The 23,338-nt window shown below is 37.2% G+C and overlaps 1 protein-coding gene across 1 annotated transcript in view; it reads right to left on the reverse strand.

Annotated features, from left to right (window-relative positions):
• Window positions 1-1,983: 1,983 nt before the first annotated feature.
• LOC124868773 (endonuclease V-like) overlaps window positions 1,984-23,338 on the reverse strand; it is an 80,183-nt gene continuing 58,828 nt past the window's right edge. Inside the window, exon 9 of the mRNA XM_047366346.1 lies at window positions 1,984-5,577. The gene's annotated coding sequence lies outside the window, so the exon portion shown is untranslated. The remainder of the gene's footprint in view (window positions 5,578-23,338) is intronic.

Raw genomic sequence — 23,338 nt, forward strand, 5'->3', positions numbered from 1 at the left:
AACAGGACTAGAATAACCAGTAATACAAACAAAGGAAGGGCAGATTATTCACACCAATTATAAAACTAAACTCAGCCAAGCAGATCGTTACACAGACACATGTTTAAGCCTTCAGCAACTCTTTCTTTGAGTGTTTTCAATTTCCATTAACAAGTCTGTTCCAAATGCAAAGTAAGGAGGCTCAGGACACCCCAGAACAAGGAGAAACCAATTACTCTTGCTTTTTAAGGAGTGACCTCCAGACAAACGGAAACACTGTTTGAGCTGAAGCAAAAATCCCTCCTGCAGAGAGGGAGGATGAGGTGGCAGAACCACAGAGCAGGAACCCACATGGTTCTGAGTCAGTAAAGAGCCCCATAAGACCCATGGTAGGCGCAATCTTTGACTGTTCAATCCCTGAAGTGTGTCTGTTAAATGATTCCTTCCTTTGTTTTCTTGTTTTGTTTCCTGAATTCCTTTAGTTAATCTTGCTTCTCTTGGATTTTGAGCCAGGTCATCAATCAATTTTTAACACACTTTTGATATGTTCCTCTGTAGGTATACCTCCACATTTCCTTTGTTCTTATTAAGTTTTCAGTTTGTTCCTGTGTGTTTTGCTCAATGCTGTAGTAAGTTTGTTTCCTGCCTTCATGGAGTCCTGTTACTGGATTTGATGGTCTACCTGCAGCAGCAACGTAAGTTGTTATTTCTGATCCATCTGCCTCCCTCCATACCTTATGTTCCTGGGTCAACTTACAGCAATGCCATAATAGTTTGTTCATGAATTATGCTCCACATGTAAAACATGAACAACAAGCTTTAGTCCATTTTACTGTTAGGAATAACCTTTATTAATATGCGCATAGCTGTTTTTCCCATTTATACTGTAGTAAAATAAAGTATAAGTTCTAATGTTTCCCTTTTGTTACAATAAGATAAGAATGCTCATAGACATACAGTACAAGGATAAATGGCCCAAGGTTTGTCATAAATTGATAGTGGAGCAGCTGGTATAACTGGGTTGATTAGAAAGCTACAGCACACTTAGATTAAGTATGGACACCCGCTACTACACAATCTAACAGATAGACACCACAATGTTGACACATAGTCTACTGATAATCACTGAGGGAGAGAACATCCATTGCATTGGAGTACCAGATATAAAACTATATGTGACCTTCTATCGAGGCTCTTCGTAATCCTCTAACAGACGGCGTCGGTCCGAGACGGGAGCCTCAGCGCTGATCTCTGTAATCATTCCTCTGCCTTAATTTAGATTAAAAGAGCTAAAAGTTAGAAACTGGTTGAGAGTCGTTCATTTTAAAAGTCTTTAGATAGAGTGAGTGACTGTTTCCGGGGTCCAAGTGCCGGAGGAGCTCCAAGGCGTCTGAACGCCAACAGGGTGCAGGAGCTCAGACATTACAAAAGGCTGAAGAGACAATAAGCTTTAGCTCTAACATAAATCTGGACTGCATAAGAAACTTGATGTTCTTTTGGCAACAAAACAGTTTAACTTACTGAAGAAAGTTGATTTTAAAACTGAAGGAAAACTTCTAAATCTAAACAAGAAGACAGACAAAAAAATGTGTTGGAGCTGTCAGGGAGCACTAGGATCACCGGCCTTCATCAGGGACTTCAGGCTCTACATAGCAGAAAGGAAAATCTATCCGCCCATGTTTCAACAGCTCTGAGCCTCCGAGCCTTAGAGGGTGAGACAGTGGAGAAGATGGAGTGATTGCAGGTGGGAAAACTACAGCGCAAACAGAGGGCTGCTTCAGAGTAAAACGCTGTCAGACTGTCTCTCAGAGTGTCAGTTCCTCACAGATCAGTGAGTCCAAACCCAATGGACTCCTGAAGAGCTAAACCAGCAGCATCAATGCTGCTTAATTTTTATCTTTCATGACTTGTGAATAGTGTTGGGATCCTCACAAAATTTCTGGTTTCAGATTTCTAAAATAATATTTTATTAGTACTTTCAGTGTGGGGGGTAATCATGAGTAGTCAGAATCACAATCAGCTTTATTGGCCTTGTTTGTGCACACAAACTAGGAATTTGACTTTGGTTCCACCTTGCTCTCAATGTACAGTCGTTTTAAATATAAATATATGAAATTTGATTGGAAATAAAAGTTATGTTTTTTTATTGTAAATATGTTTAAATATAGTGTTTTTACAAAAGAAAAAGGCAAGGTTAAATTATTGAAAATATGCATATTATCGATCTGGGGACTGTGTTCGTTACTTGGTAGGAAGAAACTGTCCTTATGGTGACTGGTTTTGCAAATATCCCTCTGTTAAAGTTATTTCTTCCAAAAGAACCATCTAGGTCTGGTCACAGTTTCTCAAAGCCTTGTGGGACATCAGAGTGGTGGGTCTGCGCCAGCAGAAATCCACCACCAGCTCCTTGGAATTTAAAAGATGGTTCTGCTGGTACATTTCCACAAAGTCCTGTGTCCACTGATCACACTCTGAGTAGTCCTCCTCTGCGATGAGGTCAATTATAGTAGAGTCATCTGAGAACGTTTGTAGATTGCGGCCTGAAGCATTGATGGAGAAGTTTGGAGTGTGGAGGGTAAAGAGGACCGGTGCCAGCACAGTTCTCTGTGGAGCCCCCATACTGCAGACCAACCTGTCAGACACACAGCCATGTGTCCTCACATACTGCGGGCAGCTAGTGAGGTAGTCCTGCAGCCACTCTGACAGATGGTGGTCCACTCTTGACAACTCCAACTTGACCGTTAGAAGTCCAGGCTGGACAGTGTTAAAAGTACTAGAGAAATCAAAGAACAGGATCTTCATCAAGCTTCCGGACTTCCGGGTGGGTCAGAGCCTGGAGCAGGGCAGGAGGTAAATGTGAATAGCATGTATCTCGACAAACTGCTGCAGATCCAATGAAGATCTCACCGGAGCATTGGAAAAAATGCCACTTCAAAAATAAGTTAAAAAAAATTAAAATGAGATTTTCTGGCTTGAAATAAGCCACAAAATATGCCAATGGAACAAGTGAAAATTAACTTGACAAGATTTCTAGAAATAAGACATTGCATTAAAGCCTCACAATACATAGAGAATCTTGAAACTATCCATGAAAACTCATTCTGAGCAGTATTTTACTACAATTATGAGCTTTTGTGTCTCATAATAAGCTTCTGATGCCCAAAAGTAGTGTCCTTCCCCTCAAAGGTAGCATCTTTATTTTTCAGCTTGAATGTCATCCTCTTGTTTTAAAATTTATTTAACTCATTCTTAGTTTCACAAGTGTGGCAATGCTCTGGATCCAGGTCCAAAACCAACTTAAATTAAGGTTTGAACATTGCATTTTAAGACAAATTACCTTTAAGTATGCATTCCTGACTAGCATTAAGAAATGCATTCGCAGCATTATAACCCTTCTCCAACCTGTTTTCATCTTAGTATTTTTCCCTCCCTAGCTCAAGCCAATATTTTCATGGATGCAGACAAGCGTATTGATTATACACCATACTCTTATGTGAATTTTAATAATAGCATGTACATTGAAGTGAAATAGGACCTGACAGATATCATCAAATGTCAGTCTTGACTCAGTGGTAAGTCTGGGTATTTGGACCAAACAATGTTTTAGAGCATTGCCAATTACTGTAGTATAGAACAGTATTTGTGCTCATTACCTTTGGAATAGTATGTGGAATCGGTCCAGAGTGCAACAGAACAGAGAATTTGAGAGTTTGTTTTGACAGAAATGTATCAAAAATAGCTACACTTATAGAATGTTTTGTAATGCACTGATTTGGGCATGTTGTTAATATCGTTGTTGACTATCAATAAAGCAGATTTGTCTTAATTCAAGTTCATTTGTTTTCTTGAAACAAGACTTTATGTTTTACAAACCTCACAGGAACTTCTCAGCTGAAATGTCAAAACAAAAACTTGTTTCATTTAAGAAATTACTCAAAACAAGAGGTTTTCATGACAATTTCATTTATCAAGATTTTCAAGATGCATTGTCTCAAAACAAGTTGTTATATCTCACTTAAATTTATCTCTGTAGATGGTTTTGACTTATATTAAGTGTGATGAGAGGTTTTGACTAAAAGTTAAAAAAATATACTTGGTAAGATTTTCCTCTTTTGCAGTGAGAGTGATATTTATTTAATTATTAGTTATGGTCCACTCTATTTACTTCTTAGCTGCCTTTTGGTGGCAATTCGGCATTGGATTTAATTAAAAGTAACAGAATAAATGGGGCTAAATACCAATGCATGCAAGGCTTTTCATATTTTTCTCAGTAAAAAACAAATTAAAATCATGTACCATTTTCTTCCGCTTTACAATTATGCATTACGCAGTGTTTCTCAATCAAACACAATCTGAGTGAAATATGTTATTATCATGACAATGTGAAAAGTTTAACGGTGAAGAATACATTTGCAAGGCACCGTAAAGCCAATCTGAAGCTAGGTTTAAGAAATTTAGATAGGGTCAGCAACGAGGTGAATCTGGTTCCGTTCTGGAGAGGGATTATTCTTTCATTTCCCTTTTGTTACCTTCTTTTAATCTTTATTACAGATAATGCTGCAATTTGTTGTTGAACATCTTGTTCTAGTTGTTTTATGAATTTAAAGGTGTGTGTGTGTTAAGATTTAAAGCTGTTATTAAAATGATAAAAGAAAAAAGAAATAATGTAGTTAAAATCAATTTCAAAGTTTTTAACTAATCAGATACTACTGTCCAGGTTTTCTGTGCTTTGCTCAGACTATATACATTGTTTTTGTTAAAATGTATGCATCTACACTGTACATTGACATTTTATATGCACTTTGCATAATTTAAGCTTCAATTTCATGATCAGTTGACCAAACTGTGAAATTTCACCAGCACTGTTTTGTTGAGTGAACCACAAAGCCGCATATGTCCATCAGGTGTAACACAATCTTCTCACTTTGTACCAACAGCACAGTGTTTTAAGATGTGTGCATGGCTCAGAGCCACCTGCGGTCTCCATCAGCTGATCCGATGACCTCTCCTGCTGATCAATGCTGCCCCATCTGACCGCTTCTATTCCTGGACACCGACCCTGCAGTTTCTGACCCCTACCCCCCTGCCTCTCTTTTCCGCTTCCCTCTCTGGGACCAGCCTGGCACAGCAGCGTGCACGGCCAAGTCTGACGCATTTAAAGAGAGGTGCAGCACATACACAGTGCAACCTTTAATGTTTTTGTAGCAGAGTGGTCCCATGTGCAGCTGTTATACTTTTCTGTAGTATTCCACATAAAACACAGTCCTCCTCCCTTATAAATATTAACAAATGACCAACTCTCTGTGACAGATCAGGGACTTTTCTGATTTTTTTCAGGAGTTCTCAGTGCAAAAAAGCTGAGCGACCCAAAATTATAATGAGAACAGAATATAAAAAGAACCCGTCTGACCCATATCCAGCTTAAATATGGGGTGAGTGCATAAAAAAGATACAGTTAATCTCAGTTTCTTCTTGGCCCAGACTTAAACAGCTGTGCTTTTCAAAGTTATCGTTCACACAAACACACACAGATGGACCTTTAAGGGGTCTTCAGAGTCTTCTCTTTATCTTCAGATTCTTCACCGCAGCATCTGCAACCTGGCATAAGAGAAGACAAAGTATAAATCCTTTAGTAGAATACATAAAATTTTAAATCTGTTCTAATGGGACAGCATTGTTTAAGGACAAAAACAGCTGAACTGTCAATCTTAAAGGCTTTTAGGCCCCAAAATGCTGATGATGATGTGAAAAAAGCAGTCATTTGGCATTCAGAGGATCCTTTTAGCTCAGATTCATATGTGCAAAGGGCTGCAGGAGCAACTGTTCATCAAGGATCTCTGAAGTACTCCAGATAAGTGAGATGGAATTTAACCTTAGATTATATATATCAGAGTTGGACATGTTTTACTGCAGTTATAATACTACTTACACTCAGAACTGAAGAATTTAGAAGACATTAAGTCTGAAACTTTATATAACTTTACAGAGGCAGTAGAGGGTTTAAGACTGTCCATGTGTGTTGTTTATGGAACATTCAACAAAATCAGTTTTAAGGTTTTCATTTTTTTATTATTATTTTTTACAGGTTGAAACATACAAATGACTTTAAAACAAACCTAATTTCCCTGCACTTGGAGCAAAGCTTTTATACCTGGCTGCCCATTAAGCTTTAGTGTCCTAACTGCCATCCACACATGTGAAAGCATGGTCTGTCCTGCATATTTTTGGATGTGTCACAACTCCAACAGACCTGATGTAAAAAATACCTCAACAGTTTTTTATCACCTTTGCAGAACTGTAATTCTTTAAACAGAGAATCACAACTTAATATCTACATATCTTAATATCTAAAGTTAACAGAAAATAAAAGTGAATGAATGGTTTGAACTGATATGACTGAATTATAATGTTGGAAAAGTTCAGTCCACCCAAAATGCTTTACACTCTTCCTCCACAACTTTCATATCAAAACTTTCTGGCCTTTTTGTAAGATGCATTTTTACTCCGATTTCCCAAAAAGTTACTTTTTAATCCTTTACAATGACAGTCACAATGAAAGAGAGACTGTAATGTCTGCTATAGCTCCACATCTCTAGGTGCCAGTTAGACCAGTTCTATCACAGCTTCACAGAACAGAAAAACTTGTTTCAAAAAATTGTAATGTCAAAAGCATATCACTATGAAGCAGGGCAGAAACCGTATTTGTATATGTAGTCAGCAGAGAATCAACTGGAACAACATGGAAATACATTTTGAGCTGAGAGTAAACATGAAAACACCATTGACGGGAGCACGAAGGGCTTTTTCAGAACACTGTGTGTGTCGAGTCAGATACAGTTTCAGAAACAAAGCTATATTATAATATATGATAAAGCTATGCGTGTTTGAGGTAGTACACCGTCAGAACATTAATGTCAGGATAACTGATCGGAGTGGACCCCAGAATTCAGACAGACAGGCGGATTGACCGTAAGTAAAAATGGTTTTATTTTAAGCAAACAGATATCCCATCGGGTGGATGCAGGAATTAACAAAAACAGGCATAACTGGCACAGACAACAAAGAGAAGTGATGTTTCCGCGATAAGCGATAAACAGAATGATGGAGTATTGTATATGGAGCACAGTACAGGTGAAACGAAAAAGACTGATTGCATGCTGCAGGTGGACCGAATGAAGCTGATTACTGGTTGACAGATGCAGGGAGTGAAAACGAAACGTGACTGGGGCAAAACAGAAATCCAATGATACAAACTAATAAAGAGACACATAACTTGCAAGACATGAACTAGAAAACAATAATAAGAAACTAAAGCACAACCAGGAAAATAATAAGCGGAAGCAGGATCCAAAACAAAACAACTTGGAAAACAATCATAAGAGAAAAAACCCAAAACCAAAAACCAAACACCCCAAATCATAACAATTATAGTGTCAGGCTGTTATTGTAGGTAAGAATTTGTTCTTAACATACCTGGTTAAATAAACGTTAAATTATAAAATACAGCTTTCGTAACAAACTTAATTGTTGATGAAGGGGATTATTAGGCCAGTGCTGCAAAACCTCATTTTGGAAGAAAATTCGGTCATACATGTAGCCCTGATTTTAACATTATATTATATTATATTATATTATATTATATTATTATATTATATTATATAACAACATTATTGTTATTGTAATAACATTGTTATTGGACTTGATAAATACTGGAAAATGGATAATATTCAATCACTCGGATCAGAATCAGGGACATCTCTTATGCATAATAGTATTCTAATAGTACACACTTTGTAGTGAAATCATAAAATTACCACAAAATTAGACATGTGGTAGAAGCCAAATAGTGGTAATGGAGCAACAGTCCACGGCTATAGCTTTCTGGTAACTAAAGTGCTTTATAACCATGATTCGTGTACAGGTACAGAGTACAGAGACTAAGTTTATGAAAACAATTCTCTCAGATGTCCATATCTCTTGAAATATATGTCCTTGACTGTTCAAATTTAAGGGATCTTCAAATAATTTTCAGGAAATGTTCAGATGCTTCTGGTGAATGCAGTGAACTGATGGCAAAGATGCCTCAAGTATTGTCTTAAGGCCCCTCAAATTCAGGACTTGTTGCTTCCGGGTGAGCTGACTAGCTTTTGATCAATACTCGGAAAAAGAAAATCCCAAAACACCGTAATCCTGAAAAATGTATATACCTAAAACACAGACGGAGAGGGGAGGAAAACCAAAAGAACCCGGAAAAACAACTTGATTTGACCAACGAAGACAGATCCGAAACAGACGGCATGGAGGGAGAGGAGGAAAACGTGGAGAACATGGCCGCTGGGGCGATTGGAATGGGGTTGAAGAAAATTGGAAAATAAATCCAGGACTTTAAAACCAAACTGAAAAAGGCGGTCATCACATTCAAAGAAGAAATTCAAAGAGAAATGAAAGAAGTCAAGTATTTTATGTAGGACATTTCCATTGCCTCATAGAAACAACAACAGTGCTAGCAACACAAGCTACAAGAATCACAAAGATCAAACAGAGAATTAAAGCGCTAGAAAACAAACTGGATCATGGAAGCAAAAGAGGCCCTGCTCTTGAGGGATTATTTTATAAAGGAGGCACAACATGTGACATCCCTGAATGGTGTGACTGCTAAAATTATCTACTTTGAACAACTATATCACCGTACAACATCAATATTTAACCAAAATACTGCTGATAGCATGTAAAAAAGCAATAACAAGGAATTGGTGTATAACTGAACTACTAGTGTAACTCTTATAAACTAGAGATTATAAGAGGAATGGACACATTATGACAAAGTGAATGGTGTATAAGAATCAAATGCTTTAATTCAAAGTACCCTGTAAATTGATTAGGTTATCCCTGTAACTAGGACTGTTAGGTTTGTGAATGTTATGCTGCGCATCTGTCCTGTTTCCCCTTTCAAATACAAATCTACAAGGTAATGCATAACTCACATTTGTATACCTTTACTTACATGTTCAAAAACTTCACTTAAAATGTGAGTTCCAAAAAGAATTTAGGATTTGTTAAAAAAAGGCAGATAAAGTGGATTTTCAAAGCGAAAGATAAAAGAAGATATACATTTCAAGAGACATTGATATCTGAAATTGGCATCTTGTTCAATTAACAACCTGCAACTGATTTATTGAACATTTTCATTGTGTGAGTAATTATAAAAATGTTGGAATTGAAGCCAAGAAAAATGGCAGATGTCAATTTCAGATGGCAGGATTCATCCCTACAGAGTTTCATTAGATACTCAGGGGGTAAAATAACCGACCTCCCCTAATCTCACTGAGTAGACCTTAATGAGACGTGTTGATCCTGTGATAGAAAACAGAGAGAATGGTGCAGGTGCAGGAGGAAGAGTCTACAGCAAGATCTTCACCTGACAGAAACGAGCACATTATACTTTATGCCTCAGCTATTTTTTCATTGCATGAATACTTGGGAGTCCACCAGAGATGGCCAGGAGGAGAGTTAACCATTATTTTTTGTCCCTAACTGCGGAGATTTCTACATGGTTCCCCAGTCCAGTTAGATTAGGCCCTACAGTAAAACAATATGAAGCGATTTGCTCTGAAAAGCCACCCAGGATGTTTTCAATGCATTACAGAGGCAATCAGCAATGGCAAATAAACTACAGGAGAGCCGCAATCAGTGGTAGGGAAAAGGAGAGAAAATGCAATCCGTACATGTGTTAAAAAGACAGATAAAGAAAAAGAGAAAAGGAATGGGAAGATGGAGATCTGTTATAACGTTACAGTCAGACACAGCTTTGGACAACATGCTGAATGCTCAATAAAGGACAACCTAATAGAGCTGTAATGGGAAGAAAGCCGACATAACAAGAAGCTGACCCAGGCTCAGTATTAGAGAGAAAAAAAACTAAAGAGGCTGAGATATTGTCCAGAGTAGCCAGAAGGCCTTTCATGTTAACATAACAAGACATATCCGTCATAGATATGGACACATTAGATCATATGTGATGATTATAGAGCTTTTTCTTAGTTTTGCTGGTGGCTATTTCCTTTTCGGCAAAATTATTTCTGCAGATACATATGAATCAAACACTAATAGAAGTACACAGCATGAAGTAGACAGCACTGTTTCACCTTTTCTTTTTACAAGTAGCTTCACAGAGAAGACTGCGGACCCCGGACAGTGTCAGCGGGTACTTCAATCTGAAAAGACTCACAAAGAAAGGGATGGCAATTATAAAAGTTTTAATTATGTGAAATTACAAGGTTATTTCTTTGGCTCTCGGACCTGGGAGGAAGACATGAATGCTGAGAATGATATGAGCTAAGATGAACATTTGCAAGGCTTAGATTTAGAGATGTCTTCCCCCTGATCTGACACTGGTGGTGGATTGGCGGCCAGGGAGCGAGGAAGCCAGGAGTAGATGTGAAGGAAGATGATGGAGGTGGGGTGGAGGAGGGATGAGCTCAGCTGACAAGCGAGGATGAACACAGCTGAAGGTCCTTTAAAAGCAAGGCGTCGGAATGTGATTGGATGAAGAATCAGACGGACAGGATGCTGATTGGAAGGCCGGGAGACGCACAGAAGAGTCATTGGAAGGTGGAGACGGTGCAGGTGAGTCTTTCATTCTGAATTTTCATCTAAAGAAACCAAGCCAGTTTCTTTCTGCAATCCGTCTGCACAGTTTGATAAACTGCGCTTAATTTTGCAATCCGTGCGTGCAGATTTACTCAGTGACATCTGTCCAGAGTTTGAACGCATGGCCCACACCTGCGAGGTATATTCAGTGGATCTTTTGTCATATATAAACTTAAAGCACGGCCATGTTTTAATCAGCACACTTCACAGCTTGTAATATGGCTTTATTTTTCTTACACTGAGATATCTCGATAGATGTCACTGAGAAATGTGAGAGCACAGTCGTGTAATTAGTACGCACAGATTGAAAAACTGAGCACACAGTTTAGTAAAGCATGAGCACGGATTTCCACCGGCTTTGATTTTCTTTCCCGCTGACACTTGCAGGGCTCCGTAGACGAGTTCTCACATATAAATCTTTTCTTTATTGCCACATTTGGTAGGCAGAATTAAAAGCTACCTGCATCATTTAGAACCTGGGTTTCATGTCTGCCTTTTCAGTCAGAATTATCACTGATTGTCAAGGAAAATGGTGGCACATGTACAGAAAAAAAGTAGTAAGAACAAAAATACTTTGTTTACCAACATTCACTAAATAATGACTCCAGGGGAAGAACAATAAGTCCAAGACAACAAATCTTCATCATCCTCCAGTTTTTCTTTAAAGAAATCCTAATGTCATCATGTTTATAACTTTGGCTAAGAGCTTACAAGCTGAGATAGAGGAAAACAATATCATTTGTCGGGGTGAGTTTTTTTAACTTATTTGTTGCTGGCACAGAATCATTATCTTTATGTTTCTTACTAAATGTGTGCAAGGCAAATATTTTATAGAGAAGCTGGTAGAAAGATATGTTTTCACTTCAGCTATGGCTCTGGGATCCAAAGAAATATTTTCTGAAGAGGTACAGTACTGTGCAAAAGTTTTAGGCTGGTGTGAAAAATGCTTTAAACAAAGAATGCTTTCAGAAATATCAATGATGATTGTTTGTTTCTATCAATTTACAAAATCTTAAGTCAGCAAGCCCAACCATAAAGCCAAAGTCATTAAGAACTATCTTCAGCATAAAGAACAAGACTTACTGGAAGTGATGGTATGGCGCCCACAGAGCCCTGATCTGAACATCATGGAGTGTGACGGGGATTACATGAAGAGAAAGACTACATCCACAGAAGATCTGTGGTTAGTTCTCCAAGATGTTTGAAACAACCTACCAGTCAAGTTCCTTCAAAAACTGTGTGCAAGTGAACCTAGAAGAATTGATGCTGTTTTGAAGGCAAAGGGTGGTCAAACCAAATATTGATTTGATTTAGATTTCTCTTTTGTTCATTCATTGCATTTTGTTAATTGATGAAAATAAATGATTAACACTTCCATTTTTAAAAGCATTCTTGGTTTACAGCATTTTTTCACACCTGCCTAAAACTTTTGCACAGTACTGTACATGATGTTGAAAGTTGGCAAACTGCTGACACTTTAATTTACAAAATATGGAACTGGTCACATGGTAAAAGTCACAGGATTAAGTCTTCAATACAGCATTAACCAAGTCTCCAGACACAAACTAGTAAAACCATAGTATGCTGTATGACTGGTAAATTTATTTGTGAAGTGCCCCTGTGTATCCTGTTCTTGGTTGTTGGTCATCTGTCTGTGGGGTTTGGCTGGTATAGCTACAACATGTTCCTTTCGACTGGAAGTAATATTAATGTTGTGGACTGACCCAGTCAGAGTCCCACCTAGAACCCAATGGAAAGATCTACAGAGTAAGCTACAGATTAGGGTGATCACAAGGGGTCTTTTCAATCTCAAAGACTGAGATTGAAAGCTTAGATTATATTTAGGTAAATATGACCCGGAAAACCTCATTGCAAAACATGAATCATCAAAAATACCAGTGAAAACCGGCAAAAAGATGGTCAGCTGGAAGGGATTGGCGGTGCATCTAATGCCAATACAAGCTTTTCTATGGATCATTAAGAAGGTTGTAAATATTTTTTTATTAAAATCTAAATTAAAATAGAGAAACAATGCCCATGATTTGTTTTTTAGGGGGGCGTACCTGGCTCATTCCTTAACAAAAAAAACTTCCTGGTTGAGTAAAAATTACTTTAAATCAAAATCTAACCTGGGGCATGAATAATTTTGGGCTTACCTATAGGCCATATTATGTTGATCTAACAAACCTGTCGGAGGAGGACTGTGGGTTGGACCAAAGCGCAGACAAGAGCTCGGTAGCCGCATCTTAGTACTTCCTTGTTTATTCAAAAAATATCCAAAACGTAACAAAAACACTGCAGGGATGAATCATAAGTACAGTCCAAAACTTACATGAACTCTGCAGGTCACTTAAGGCAAAAACGTAGCAAAAACGTAGCATAGTCTCCAAACGAAGCATAGACAAAGCATAGACATGGTAGGGAACGGGGTAGTAACAGAACGAACCAGTGAGGAACTAAGCAAACAGAACTACTAATATACACAGAGCACAAAGAGTGGAACAAAAAGCAGGTAATCAAAGAAACAGGGAACAGGTGTGACATGGACGCAGGGAGACAGAGGGAGCAGGTGAACCTAATAAGACTAAGACATGAGGAAAGGGACTGATTAACAAAACAGTGAAACAGACCTAAACAAAAACTACAGACCAAGATAAAACAGAATCAAGAATAAACACGAACTAAAGGAAACTGAGAACTGGAGGTAGCACAACAACCTAAGATCTAAGGACTTAGCAAAAGAAACCATAAAGTCCAAAAATGTCACTCCATGACAAAACCTGGGTTTTCTCTAAGAATAGAAGTGTTTTTAGCCTGTTACAATAACTTTATTAGTCAAAGACAGACTGTGTTGACTGGAGCTTCTTACTGTTTGTTGGTGGTGTGGTGAAAAGCAGCTGAAACACTACCTAATAAAAAATTATTATTATTATTATTTTTTAGACTTTGAATTTATAACACTGAATTTTTACCCTGTGCCGTTATGTATATGAATTTTTTTTTGTATTTAAAATTTGCCAGCAAAAATTCACCTGCAAGAATTCGCCTGAAAAAATTCACCAGCAAAAATTCACCTGCAAAAATTCATCTGCAAATGTGTTGCCGCTTCTTCCGGTTACTTCAAAACAAGAGCATCTGCGGACAGGGTTGGGGCACTAGCTGTCATCAGGTCAGTCAAACATTTCATTCAGTTCCATTAGATGAAAACAAAAATTCCAAATCTCAAATGGATGTTAATAATATATTTTTGGCAGAAAAATCTCATCACTGATCTTCATAAAGCCACTATCCAGCAAACTGTTAAGAGACTTGCCTCTGCCCAAGGCAACGGTGTGTCACGTGATCAAATAAGTGTAATCTGATTGGCTAAAAGATGCTCGACTCGATCGAGTGCTGATTGCTTTGGCTTGAGTCACCAGAATGTTAACACATTTGCAGGCGAATTTTTGCAGGTGAATATCTGCATGTGAATTTCTGCAGGTGAATCTCTGCAGGTGAATTTCTGCAGGTGAATCTCTGCAGGTGAATTTCTGCAGGTGAATCTCTGCAGGTGAATCTCCGCAGGCGAATTTTTTCAGGCGAATTCTTGCAGGTGAATTTTTGCTGGCAAATGTTAAGTACAAAAAAAATTCACATACATAATTGCACAGGATAAAAATTCAGTGTTATAAATTCAACGTGTAAAAAAATGTCGGATTCTAATGAGACTATTTTACTTCTATAAGAAACATACTAAAGGTAGCCTAGCACTTAAGCAAATTGCTCCTTGTGCAAACAGCAGCAGGGGAAAGATATGAGGTAATTTAAGAGTTGACTCGTCTGTGTTAATATAGATATTTTGATAGAAAAATTATAATATATGCCTGTTTTTGGCATAGCTTTAACATATAATAAAGTAGCTTTCGTAACCTAGCTAACATTGCATTGGAGCTGCATATTAATGCTGGCCAGCAGAAACTCCAGTTGTGACAAAATAAATGTGGCTGTCAAGAAAAACTGATAGCAAAGATTGCAATGTACTGAATTGGTAAATGAGCAAGTGTAATACTGATAATAGGTAGTGTTATTTCTCCTGCATTTCAAAGATACTTTCCAGACACATACATGGCATTGATTTTACCTTCAGTGTTGTCTGGGACTCTGTATTGGCAAATGCATAACCTAAATTTACTTGGAATGGTATCTGGGACATACATTCTTGATTGGGACATCCCTAGTTGATTTGCTCTGTCCTGAATCAAAACAGCCAAAAGCAAAGGGCTAGATTTCTCAACTTGAGGGAAGTAAAAACATTTTCTTTAGCAGTAAGACTTTTGATATTTCACACGAACACAAATTAGCAAATCTTGGGAGAGTTTGGGAGGTTTCGTGTGAATAATTTTTGACATTTTCTTTTTAAAAACTTTCTTAAAATGGATGTGAAGTATGAATTAATATGTACTAGCATTCAAAATAAATAAATTTACATCGTGTGAGACTTTGCCCTGATTGCAAATAGACAATCCATAAAATGTAATTCAAACTTCAAAACTTTATTTCAGATTATTTAATAGTAAAAATTTTACAATTTTACTTTTAAACAGTTCAACTGGCCTGAAGCAATGCAGAAAGTTCTGTGGGTCTGCATCTGATCTGACAGAATGCAAGTTGTGTTGAGCAAACAAAACAAAAAAAAGATAAAGATGGAAGCTTATTGCTTTTAATATCAGTGTACCATAAACATGAAAGAGTTGTTCTGTCATCCTAAAAATGTGTTGCTTCATCACTACTAGTCTCTTTTAAAAGGAAGTAATAAACATCCTTCCAGTGTTGCCTCCTTTTAATGTTACTTCTGGCTTGATGTGATACATTATGACATTGACTGTTGTCTATTAAAAGGTTACAGTTGATGAAAGAGAAATGAGTGAGAGCCAAGGTCTCCTTTCAGGACCAGCTTTGATCGCTTATGTCTAACACAATTAGAGTTGAATGCTCTTGCTCTAATAGGCTATTATGGATAATTTCTAATTGGATGGCTGCATAATTATGGACATGCACCAACTTTTGTCCTATCGACATGTTCAAGGTGGATGCAATACAAACACACAAACATGAATGTCCCAATGAAGCACAGCAATAAAAAGTAAAACCTGTGGTGTAGGGCACACCACGTTTGTGTTTCTTTGGTTCACCCCTCCTTACGGTGCTTCCAGACACACCAGCAGCTGTGTGTCAAGCAATATTGTACCAATCTTCTGAAAGGAAGGCACCCATGTCTTTGAAGGATAAAGGAAGCGTCCCAAATTATTGATGCTGTTGCTATGGGTTACCTCTGAAATGAAATAAAAACTCAGGGTAAACAAGTGGCAGAAAAGTACAAAGCTGCTGGTTCACAGTGTCCTGGCAGAGATTGTTTTGAAGACACTCACTCTGAATTCAAGTATCTTCAAGCTGGAGCTTTGCTTTTGTAGTTGTTTAATATTTTCAAGGTCTTACTGATACAGACGACTCTCAGCTAAAGAGATGCAAAGAGTATAAAACGAGTTTTTCTTCTCGTCACTTAATTTGATGTCCAAACTTGGTGATTTTTATTCATATGAATTAGGGCTGTGCAATATCAGAATAACATGCAATATGCAATATTTTTGGTGAATGTTGCAGTGATGATATGACTAGACAAAAATACTAAGAACACAAGTCTACATGGTATTTATAAAACATATGGTTTTAATTTTTATGTATGCTGGGACTCAGTGTGGTCTCAGTCTCAATAAGTTAGAATGTTACTGTAAAGTTAATTTATTTTAGAAACATAATTCACCATATACACTACCGGTCAAAGGTTTTAGATAAACTTTCTCACTTAATATGTCTCTTTATTTTCATGAAAATTTACCTTGTTGATTCTCACCAAAGGCAACAAAACTTGGAATGAACACACATGGAATTATGTGGTAAACAAAAAGTGTGAAATAACTCTAAAAATCTTTATACTTCCAAATAGCCACCCTTTGCTCTGATTACTGCTTTGCTCTCTTAGCGTTCTCTCCCTGAGCTTCATGAGGTGGTCACCTGAAATGGTTTTCACTTCACAGGTGTGCCCTGTCAGGTTTAATAAGTGGGATTTCAAGTCTTATAAATGGGGTTGGGACCATCAGTTGTGTTGTGGATACAGTACACAGCTGACAGTCCTACTGAATAGGCTGTTAGAATTTGTATTATGGCAAGAAAAAAGCAGCTAAGTAAATAAAAACGAGTGGCCATCATTACTTTAAGAAATAAAGGTCAGTCAGTCCAAACAATTGGGAAAACTTTGAAAGTGTCCCCAAGTGCAGTCGCAAAAACCATCAAGCGCTACAAAGAAACTGGCTCACATGAGGACCGCCCCAGAAAAGGAAGACCAAGAGTCACCTCTGCTGCGGACGATAAGTTTATCTGAGTCACCAGCCTCAGAAATCGCAGGTTAACAGCAGCTCAGATTAGAGAACAGGTCAATGCCACACAGAGTTCTAGCAGCAGACACATCTCTAGAACAACTGTTAAGAGGAGACTGTGTGAATCCGGCCTTCATGGTAAAATAGCTGCTAGGAAACCACTGCTGAGGACAGGCAACAAGCAGAAGAGACTTGTTTGGGCTAAAGAACACAAGGAATGGACATTAGACCAGTGGAAATCTGTGCTTTGGTCTGATGAGTCCAAGTTTGAGATCTTTGGTTTCAACCACCGTGTATTTTGTGCAGCGCAGAAGAGGTGAACAGATGGACTCTACATGCCTGGTTCCCACCGTGAAGCATGGAGGAGGAGGTGTGATGGTGTGGGGGTGCTTTGCTGGTGACACTGTTGGGGATTTATTCAAAATTGAAGGCATACTGAACCAACATGGCTACCACAGCATCTTGCAGCGGCTTGCTATTCCATCCGGTTTGCGTTTAGTTGGACCATAATTTATTTTTCAACAGAACAATGACCCCAAACACACCTCCAAGCTGTGTAAGGGCTATTTGACCAAGAAGGAGAGTGATGAGGTGCTGCGGCCAGATGACCTGGCCTCCACAGTCACCGGACCTGAACCCAATCGAGATGGTTTGGGGTGAGCTGGACCGCAGAGTGAAGGCAAAAGGGCCAACAAGTGCTAAGCATCTCTGGGAACTCCTTCAAGACTGTTGGAAAACCGTTTCAGGTGACTACCTCTTGAAGCTCATCAACAGAATGCCAAGAGTGTGCGGAGCAGTAATCAGAGCAAAACGTGGCTACTTTGAAGAACCTAGAATATAAGACATATTTTCAGTTGTTTCACACTTTTTTGTTCAGTATATAATTCCACATGTGTTAATTTATAGTTTTGATGCTTCAGTGTGAAGCTACAATATTCATAGTCATGAAAATAAAGAAAACTCTTTGAATGAGAAGGTGTGTCCAAACGTTTGGTCTGTACTGTATATATATATACACACACATGACTTTTTTTTCCTAAATATTTATATTTTTGATTCCCTACATTAACCGCCCTTTGCTGTAATGACTATTATGAATATTAACCTTTGGCTGTCTCTCAATGAAGTTTTTTCTCTTTTTTGTTCTCTTTGGAAAACTTGGAGACAATGCTAAGAGAGCAAAGCAGCAATCAAAGCAAAGGGGGGCATTTTGAAGGATATACAATATAAAAATGTTTAATTGTTTCACACTTTTTGTTCATCTATCTATCTATCTATCTATCTATCTATCTATCTATCTATCTATCTATCTATCTATCTATCTATCTATCTATCTATCTATCTATCTATCTATCTATCTATCTATCTATCTATCTATCTATCTATCTATCTATCTATCTATCTATCTATCTATCTATCTATCTATCTATCTATCTATCTATCTATCTATCTATCTATCTATCTATCTATCTATCTATCTATCTATCTATCTATATTGCATTCTTCTCCTGATTGCTGATGCAAGAGGATCCTTTGGAGCCTTTTCTAAAACTCTGTAATTATTCAAATAAAACAACAGCAGAAACCACTCCTTACAGTGCCTGCTTTCTCATACACCTCTAGAAAAAATATGTTCAGTTTTTATATCTTTATACATTATAGTTCTTAAAAAGAAAAATCAGTTAAAATCAGTATCAGCAGGTATATGTTTACAAAAACCAGAGATAGCATATTTGATCAATAACAGTAAATATATTGAATCTAAAAAGAATATATATATATATATATTAGTTATACGTTTCAGCATCTTGTTTGTAGTAAAACCCCTAACAGACTGGAGCAGGAACAAATGACCAGTACTTGTTTTTAGAATTCGGTTTCACAGAAGGTTCTCTTTCTAACATCCAAAGCTCCTAATGGGCAAGCTCTTTATGCTTTTAGGCAGATCTCTAAGATCTCAAGCCCCCCATGCAGGGCTTTCTTCTAATCTGGTGAAGACTCCTAAAAGAATGTCCATTTGCACAATGTGACAGTGCACAAATAAAATATGTACAGACACTGTAAAGCTGAACAATACACCTTGCCTTTTCTTCGGTAATCTTTTTACATTCAAAGATTAAAGCTATTGTTATAGTTTGTATTTGACAGCTGATGACAATCATTTAAAAGTAATATCATCACCTTCCTAAAATAATGGCCTAAGTTATTTTTGTCAAAAATACTTTTTTTTTTGCCTAAATCATCTCCTCATGATGCTGGCCACCTCTTGTATAATTGTCTAATTCCTCAGTTGAGGAGGTCATGCAATTCCATGCCTGTTGTCTAATGGCCTTTGTCAACAGTGTAACTTTAAAATGGCGACCACTTCAGAAAAAAACAAAATCTACTCAGCCGCTGAAGCTATTTGCATAATTCAGGTCTCATCCCCTATTGGTAAGTGATAAGGATTACCACATTATAGGCTAGGCGTTAAATTTGCATAGGTCTTTAGTATTTTAACTCGGTCATTCAATCAGCATTGTTGTCAACAAAGTAGCTACATTCATGAAGCTAGCATTTAGCAAAGAGTGGAAGAGCTCCAGAACCTGTGGCTGTAACAAATAATTGTTTTTTGTCAGCTCTTTTCTTTCTTTTTAAAGATTACTTCATCATCTGTTTATATTTTAATTTTCCACATTATGTGATCTATTTGAGAACGATATGTAGCTTAATAAAAAGGACAATAAAAAAAGGATATGTCAACACATATCTGCTGTTATTACCTTTTTGGGTAAAATTGTTAATAAATATTATATACTGTAAAATCTTTTGTGTTTCCTGAAAAACTTGAAAAATTGACTAAGACCCTTATTTTAGGAAGGTGACGATATGTCACCTTGCTTGTAACTTTTTGCACAACTATTCTTATTTTATTATTTCACTGAGCACCTTGAGCTAAACAGCATGGAGCTCAGTTTTCTTTTTCTTACATGACAAACCTGAAGTGAGTGCAGCTCATCTTGCTGTCATTTAATGGTGCTCTATTTGTGGGTGAATGACAGATTTACACTGTTTTCAGGGGAAAACTTTGGCGAACTGGCTGACTGATTAGTGTCAGCAGAAGAGACAGTTCAGCTGTTGGCCTCACACCGAGTTTCTGCACTATTTGTGAGGATCTAACTTATACATCGTTTGCCTCTCCCCTCATATAAAAAAAAAAATTTTTTATCTGACTTCACTTTAAATGTAAGAATATTAATTAAAAGCTAGCGCCTTAACCAGCAAAATTAACAGATTAAACTGATGCAAACTGTATGATTGATTTATATAATTAATCCACAACGCATTTGTCGTCAAAGTAGACAGGTGGGAGAGATGCTGAGTTACACTTTTCTCTCAGACATTTGCACAGGTAACTGTAGCTAAAAACAGCATAGATGTCTTTAATTTCTATGCCTGACGATTTTTGTTAAAGCACAAGTTTAAGCAAATTGTTTTGCCAATGTGCTTAAACAGAAACATGATTTTATTAAAGAGGAACATTGTAGTGTTTTAAGTCCCTTATGACCAAAGTCCATCTGGATTTATTGTGATTTTATGCTGTAGAAATATCAAAATATATGCAGTACCATCTGCACTGATGGTAATAGGAGGGTTATAAGAGGGTTAAAATTGACCACGATTACAAACATAGTCTAAATGGACCATTTTTCAGTTAAAATTTTACTTTTGTTTTCTGACATTGTAAACATTAAAAGTTGTAAATTAGAGCAGCTGCTTGGAGAATTAATCTATTAAAAAGCTGTTTATGTGAGCAAAGACAACAGGGGAGAATAAAACAAGTTTAGGTTACAGTAAGTTACCAATGCTAGACGATTAAATAATTAATATGCTCATTTGTGAATGACGTCAGGACTTGCCATCTATACATATTTTAATAATTCTTAAAGTCAAAACATGATAAATGAACACAAACTAATTCATGATGGAGCATTTAGTTCAGGATGTTTAGGCGGTGGACTATGAATATGAATGAATTTATTTTAACTTGTGTGAACTGAATTTTTAACTAGTTTTTGTTAATGATGAACTGGTACAACACTGGTGCAAAATTAGCTAGAACTTAGTAATGAAAAACACAATTAAATGTGAAAATTTATTTGCTAAAGGATTAAAAGTTTGACTTTTGCCGTTTCAGCATACTTGCCAACCTGCTATACTAGTGTATATTTACTGGAAAGTCTGAGGAAGATCAAGGTTCCCACATTCTTCATGTCAAAATTTTGTACTTTTACAGACTCACATTTCCAGAGATCTTTCAAAGACAAAATATATAGTATAAAATACAAAACTCACAATGGACAAACAGACAGATGGATGGAAAATAATATAAATAAAAATATGTTAATCATTTTCATTATATTTACTCATCTAAACCTGGAAAATACATAAATCAAACTCCCTACTTTTCCCATATGTATAGGAACCCTTTCTACTGTACTCAAAATAAACCAAAAGGGAGAAAGGATCTCTTATGTCCATAATGGTTTGGTAAAGGCAGTCTAATTATATTCTTTCCACGGTATGGACCACAAACTGACGAATATATCCTCTGCCCACTTCTTCCATTACAGCATGAATGTAAAAATGCAACAGGAGATCTCAAACTCACAGACTTTATTTATCTTTATTAACATGGAGAAATTTGTGACGTCAAAGACATACAACTCATTTGAAAATAATGAAAATGATAATTTGTAACACATCAGAAAATGGGATTTCAGTCCCACATAATGCATTCTTTTGAGCCCACTCATAGGATGTTTGTGATATACACACATCAGACAAAAATCCTGTATCAGGGTTTAACAACAGTTGGCATCTGGATTTATTGATATGCATAAATAGAATTCCATAAGATGACAAACCTATGACCCCCCCGCCCCCAAGACGTCAACATGTTCTGGAAAAAGATAAAGATAAACTCCCTGAAGTCAGCAAATGTTTTGATGCTGAACAGGCGTCCGAGCTGATTTGCCATGCTGGTCAGGCTTTAAGCATCGTCAAATGCACATTACATTAACCCTCGCACGTACACTCACAGGGATGTAAACATTAGCAATATTTTCCCATTTCCTCTGCAGGGCAGAAGGGAGAGCAGTCGATCTCCGGCCCTTCACTGGTAATAATCTCTTTTGCACTTTACGCTGCCAAGAAGATGAATCATAGTGGACCGGGTCAGTGTGTGTGTGAGAAGGGAGAGATCTCTGAAGTGCCCTGCGAAGGCCGGCCTTTATGATCCTCGAGTGTGTGTGTTTATTTGAGGTGAAAGCAGAGGCCAAGGTTCTTTTCTCCAATATTATCAGCAGAGCTGCAGAGGTGATTTTTTAATGCAGATGCACTTACAGTTTTATAGTCATTAGGAAGACAAGAAATGTGCACAAAAAATTAAGGAAGATTTATAGTCTATAAAAAGTATATTCATTAGCATCCTGGTAAACATATATAAAAAGCTTTAGGATTAAATAATCTTTTTCTGCAGTAGCATAATCTCAAACTTAAAAATTTTGAAAAATACCAAACCTTTGAGTACATTTACACGGTACCAAAACAAGTCCTACCTTAAAAAAAATATAGATTTCATATCTATCTATATATATATATATATATATATATGTGTGTGTGTGTGTGTGTGTCACAGGTGCCACACTCATTGGTTCCTCTAAAGATAACCATGAAATAAATGTAAGTGAAGCATTTGTTTAATTTACACTGGACTTTTTAAGATGATCAAATTCTTGTGGAATGTTTACTTAGTAATCTATGACTTCCTATTTCCATCGTGTGATATAGAGGTTCATTTTTCCTACCCCCTCCTCAAAATGGCAAAGACAAGAGAACATTCCCTTTAAGTAAGGCGGATGTGTGGATCCTCTTAAAGTTGCAGTACGTAACTTTTGTTAAAATGTATTTTTTACATATTTGTTAAAACTGTCACTATGTCCTGACAATAGAATATAGGACAGATGCGGAAAAAAATCAAGCTCCTCTGACTCCACCCAGAAGTCCTACTGCCATTTGCAGAAATACATCGGTCTTGGTCAGAACCAACCAATCATAGCCAGGTGGAATGTCTTAGCAGTGTCAATCAGGCTCGTGTACGCAACTGCTAAGACATTCCTCCTGGGTCTCATTTATTGGTTCTGACCGGGAGTGGTGTATTTCTGTAAATGGCAGTGGAACCACTGGGAGGAGCAAGAAGAGCTTGATTTTTTTCACAGATTATCTGTCCATATTCTATTGTCATTACATTTTGA

This window comes from Girardinichthys multiradiatus, chromosome 5 (assembly GCF_021462225.1).
Source record: "Girardinichthys multiradiatus isolate DD_20200921_A chromosome 5, DD_fGirMul_XY1, whole genome shotgun sequence".
Taxonomy (NCBI): Eukaryota; Metazoa; Chordata; class Actinopteri; order Cyprinodontiformes; family Goodeidae; genus Girardinichthys; species Girardinichthys multiradiatus.